The sequence below is a fragment of the Culex pipiens genome, chromosome 3, assembly GCF_016801865.2.
Source record: "Culex pipiens pallens isolate TS chromosome 3, TS_CPP_V2, whole genome shotgun sequence".
In the NCBI taxonomy this organism is placed as follows: Eukaryota; Metazoa; Arthropoda; class Insecta; order Diptera; family Culicidae; genus Culex; species Culex pipiens.
Window position 1 is genome coordinate 146,917,505 of NC_068939.1, and position 6,000 is coordinate 146,923,504.

General features: G+C 33.9%; 1 protein-coding gene across 1 annotated transcript in view; it reads right to left on the reverse strand.

The window, feature by feature from the left end:
• The window catches only part of LOC120422007 (connectin-like), a 144,427-nt gene extending 141,426 nt beyond the window's left edge, over positions 1-3,001 (reverse strand). The window contains exon 1 of the mRNA XM_039585321.2: positions 2,299-3,001. The gene's annotated coding sequence lies outside the window, so the exon portion shown is untranslated. The remainder of the gene's footprint in view (positions 1-2,298) is intronic.
• Between the last annotated feature and the right edge of the window lie 2,999 nt (positions 3,002-6,000).

Below are 6,000 nucleotides of genomic sequence, written 5' to 3' on the forward strand. Positions count from 1 at the left end.
CATGTACACTCAACCCCCGGTGGTTGGTCACTTTTTCGTTTGACACTTTTTTAGTTTGTACCCCGTTGGTTGGTCAAAGACAAACTAAAAAGTGACGAACTGTCACTTTTTACACGGCGCTTACCAACACTGTCAAATCAAACGTTTGGTAGTGTGTGTGAACTCCGTGTAAAAGGGGTGTCAAACTAAAAAGTGACCCCGTTCGTTTGACAACAGTTGGTGTCAAACCATCGGGGTTTGAGTGTACCTTGATTGTCAGAATAAAATACAAAGATAACTATAAAAAGTTTGTTTTATTTGATATTTTTTAATCGTGTTGTCCATTGCGATATAATATCCTGATATTATTAACATTAAAAACATTCAAATGTCATTGGTCCATGAAAGTTTCTTAAAGTTCAATTTCCTCACATAACAATCACAAAACATTCAATGCGTCATGAAGAAATTTATTGAAAATAAATTTGGATTCAAATCTTCTTTACAAAATGCACTTTTTTGTTGCTGTGCAACTTTATTCAAATATTTTACAACTATTTTAAAATGATTTGGAAAACACACAAAATTTGAACAATGTTTTATTCAATTAATTATCCCTTAAAAAATTTTGACTCATTCTGTTTTTTTATTTATGTTTTAAAAATATTTGCAGTAGTATTTATTTAAAGTATGGATAATTTGCTTTCTCAAGCTTTTTTTCAAACAAAACCATATCACTCAAAAGTTGTTCTGAAAAATTAATCTTTTTCTGATTACTCATTTATTGAAAATCCATTTTAATCAAGTTCCTCAAAAAAATATAATTTTAAGCGAACAAAAAAATAAAAAATAAATATAAAGATTGAAATAACAGGCCGTGGTCTCAACATTTGAATGAAAAAAGTGTTTTAAAGTGCATTTTATACCTGCCCAGCTGTTTTGCAATCATTAGTTTTCAGAATATCCAAGTATTGAAGAGATTTTTTTTTCAGCGGAACAAAAATTGTCGTGCTGTACATCGGAATTCCACAAAAATATATGTTTTATCGATTCCAGATATGCTAAATATGATTATCAATGCAGAAAAATGCATTTAACATTATTTAAAGTTGGTTGGACTAATTTCATGGAAATTTTGAAGTTTTTTAAACTGATTTTGATGGATTAAGGGGGGGGGGGGAATATATATATTTTTTATTGGGCTTATTCAACCAATTCCAATCGATTTTTGGTAACTTTTTCGATTTTAAGTGTTTTAAACATTTTATTCGATATTTGTTTTAAATTGCGGCCAAACTTAACCCCAGATTTTTTTGAGCATTGCATTGAACAAATCACATGAAATTAATTAAATCGTCATATCTCAAATTATCAGCAAATTTTTGAATTCTCATTTCTAATGACTTTTGAGGGTTTAAAATGTGTTAACAATTTATTTTTTTGAAGATTTTTTAGATCGAAGGGTCAAGCTTACAAGTTTTTTTGCAGTTTTTTTTTACATTTTTCAACGTGACTATTGAAATCACGATCAGGCCCATAGAGTAACCTGCATACTCAGTTAAAAAAAATATGTTTAACCTAGGACTTAAAATTGGGGTCATTCACAAGTCACGTAGAAACAAAAAATATAAATCTTGAGGTTTAAGCGAAATTTTAGGATTTTGTTTTGAATGGTCCAATGAACACAATTTTTATTTTTTACTTTTTGAGTGTTTTTGTATAGGGGAACAGCATCTAATTCTAGCGTGCCTTGAATGTTGGCAGGTCAGAACTTTGACATACAATAAAAGCTAATTAAAAGCGTTTTCAACTGAAATCGAGTGATAAATAGTTCAAAAAGAAGTGAGCAAGCAAGCTTCTATTAAAAGTTAGGCAAAATTTGTTGTTTAAATAGTGAAAATCAGCAAAAAGGATGGATTTAGGAGCGAGTGCTAAAAATTGAAATTTTGTTTGTCGGACCTTTAATAAAAACTCTAGAACTCAAATTATGTGTTCTGTTTAAATGTTGATTCAAACATCTATTTGATATTCAGAAAACAAATACAAGTAAATTTTTAGCAGAACACGAAATTCAATTCGATTTTTCGTCAGAAAATGGCCTTTTCTATTTCCAGTCCAGCTTCTGGCTACCTTTCAGGATAATAGAAATGTCACCGGTGACCACTAATGAATTCCATATATTTTTACCTCCGATTGTCACAGCGAAGGGAAAAATTCCAACCACCAACCGATGATTGATTGCAGTTCGGCGGAAAATTTGGTCCAACCTTCCGCACGCTTATCCGGTCCCCACACCGGTTCCGGATTAATTCGCCTTACCTGGGAAATATTCTCCGTTCGGGGATGTCCTTCGCGGAAAGTCGTCCACTAAATCCACTACGGTGAGCAGGGCGGGGCAGGGGGGAGGGTTCCGAGCAATTTTCCTTTAGTGCAGTCAGCCGGAAAATGACAATGTTTCTCCTTTTGGTTTTCCCTCACGCGATCTTGTGCTTGTTCTTCGTCTTCTTCAGCTTCCGGTTAAGCCTTTCCTTTACCCGGTGTCACACACGGACAGAAACACAACTTCACACTCACACACTCCTTATTGAGGAGCACTGGTGCCCGTACAACGGAAACACAATAATCCTTCCGATTGGCGAAACTTCATCCCCGGGACGATCGTTTATCGAGTAGAAAGATTCGCAGAGCTTTTCCTTCGTGTTTTTTTATTTATTTGTATCCCAAAAAAAGGGGAAAGAACGACACACACGTGTGTAGAAAGTTTCGCGCCAATTCTTGTGACACACGCACGCACGCACGCACGAACTAACAATCGTCCGAAGTCACACGACGGCACGACAAAGACGATAACGGGAAATTTCGCGACTCCTTTTTCCTTGGCAATTTTTCAACGGAACAATCGACCTACAACGCACCCACTTCCGCAACGTTCCGGCGGTGATCCTGTACTGGTCGGCGCGCCGAACTGTCCAACCGTTGGGAGGCTGGTTTGCTCACCGGGCAAACAAACTGGAAAACAGAGAGAGAAAGAGAGAACTGTCCGTGAGCAGAGAGTTATTACATCGGAAGGGAGAGTAAAAGTCTGAGAACGTGCCCCACTCGCGTGCGTGCTTGCAGCGAAGGGCAGTGCAGTGGAGAGAGTTTCTCTCTCTCTCTCGGGAAAATTTTGCTCTGCTCGGAGAGTGGGGAAACCTTGCACGCGATTGTCCTTGCAGCATGTGCTCGGTTCGCTCTTGGGAGAAAGCAAGCGCACAATGATTGCACTGACACACTGTGTTGTTATGGTTTTGTGGGGTGAAACAGTGGGACAGAGTTCGCTCAAGGATGGTTAAAAAAATCAAATCAAATTGAAAAAAAAAATAATGTTCCCAAATGTACTCTCGTTTTTGATGGTTCAAAAACGTCCACGAAACAAAACGATCAGTGTTCGTATAATAAGTTAATTTAATTTAATAAAAAAAAAATTAAGTTAAATTTATCGGAAACTTACTGAAAAATTCAGTAGGGCAGATTGGAAAGTTTTTTTAACGCTTAGGGATCGTTCAAAAATTACGTCAATGAAGAGGGGGAGGGGAAGAAGGGTCTAAAGTTTGTGACAGCCCATGTAAAAGGTGTAGAGCGGTTCCATAAGAAGCCAATTGCACTCGAGAATGACATTTGAGAAGGACGTAAGTTATTTAAATATTTATGTATTAAATTTTTTTTTTCGTCCAACATTTTTGAGGAGCCTAAGATGTTACAAATAGATTCACGAAAAATGCAGGATGGAACGTACGGAAAATACAAACATCATTAATAAAACTGCTTTTCCAAAAAGTGGTCTAATCGTCACAATTTCCAAAAACCTGACGTGGGATTCGATTCTCCAGACAATTTTACACAAAAGTCTCCATGTTGATCATTGCCCTGAGTCCAATCCTTGTGCAGTACAGCAGTTTAAAAATTATTATTTTGGCCATTCCAGATTTGGTTTTTCAGTCTCGTAAATATTTTTACCAGAAAGCTCGTCCAATATCCCATAAATTTGATTAAGAGTTTCAACCCTCAGCCCTGGGTAATCTTCCCTCGACGGGGCCAAGGAAGATTTATTGTTTTTTTTTTTTACAAATTGACTGTTCTTAATATTTTTTTAATAAGTTTAAAACTTTGTCTTTTTTGATTTTTTTTAAACTTTGTCCTTGTATTCCATTTGAAAAAAAGATGCAAATTTGTATCTTTGGTTTTTCCACAGAAGTAACCATAGATTTTCTAGGACTGATAATACACACGTATCAATTTGGATATTTGACAATAAAAAAATCTGATCGATTTGATGTCTTCGACAAAGTTTGATATAGTCCTAGGACCAGGGACATGATCAGGTAATATTTAGAAATAAACTTGCACTTGGAAAAAAAACTAGTTTTTGGTTCAGGGTTCCACAAAAAAAAAACACAATTTTATTGTTTATTTAGTTTTGAGGGCTAACATCTTAAAAACGAATAGAACCAGTGGGATTTTTTTTTATTAAAAAAAAAAACAAAGAGCATAGGAACTTATTTTAATAGTTGAAAATTTATTAAATAATCTTAAATGAAACTAAAAGAAGCTATGATTTAAAAAATGAAGCAATTCCAAAAAAACTTTATGATTGTAAATGTTGTTAATAATTTTTTTTTTGGAATGCTGCATTCCAAATAAAATGGTAGTCAAATGGTTATTTTATGTTATTAACCAAGCACATTGAAAACTATTACTAATATTTAAAAAAAAAGTTTTCCCGAAAAAGTGACAAAAATAAACTCTATGCCGAGCTGTAAATGGAAATTTCACGAACATTCGAAATTATTTTAAACGAGCCCAATCGTGGCAAATGTACAATAAACGCATGAAAATATATAATTTGAACATTTTTTTATTCGCGGCAAAAAAAAATCCATTAAGGGGTTACATACCTGTTTAAAATCTCAAAATTTCATGATGCAAAAATTTATTAAATCCACTTAGAAGATGATTTTCAATCACTCCTGAATGTTTTATAAAGATATTTCATGATTTAAGTGAGTGACAGACGATTCAAGCTCAAAATTTTGCCATGCACAAAGCGGACTGTCAAACTTTATGAGCATGTTTCTCTGAACACCTAGTTGATATACGTGTGCCACGATATCTCGAGATGGGATGGACCAAATTGGCTAAAATTTTGGGTGAAGACTCCCCCTCTTCATTGAGCGTTTTCAAAAAACACAAAAATCAAAAACGGGTGATTTTTATGTGAAAAGCATAAAAATATTTTTATCTTTTTTTTTAAATAAGCTTTTTGAAAATCAGCTTTTGTCATGCACACGGGACTTGTTTAACGGTTGTTCACTAAAATTTTGAGCCGATTTGGTCAAAGCAGTGTAAAAATATCGTGACACCCGTGCTAACTTCAAATAGCTATATATCGGCAATGATAAAACCAAATGTCTTCAAATTTGTTTTGTTCTTGAATAAAAATTTGAAAACAGATTTAAAAAAAGTTAAATTGTAAAAAAGTTAATTTGTAATTTTTGGCGATTTACATGTATGCAACCCCTTAATGCATTTTTTCCAATTCATGCTACAGTGAAAATAATCAACTTATCAATAAAGCCTTTAAAAATTTCCAGAGTGCTACAAGTTTTTCCAATCGGTGGTTCCAAAACTCCAAATATGTTAAAAGCTTAAAATCGACTAATTTTTTTTATTTTTTTTTCAATTTGGGTTTTTATTAGAATTTAGCAGTTCTGTTCCAGGATGCTACATTTGCAATTCAGTGATTTGAAGAACCTTTCAACTGAGATCAATTCATAAGCTTTTGCAGGGAGGGTACATATTTCTACGTTTAGATTTTGCTTGATGAGTGCTCTTTTAGGGACTATGACTAAATTTATTTAAAACGTCAAAATTCACGAAAAAAGAATGAACTGAAATCAACTGTACTAGATTTTTTTTTTAAATATTGAACATTTTTTGCATTTATCATCTTCAAAAATAAAAGAGTTCAAAAAGTAAAAATCA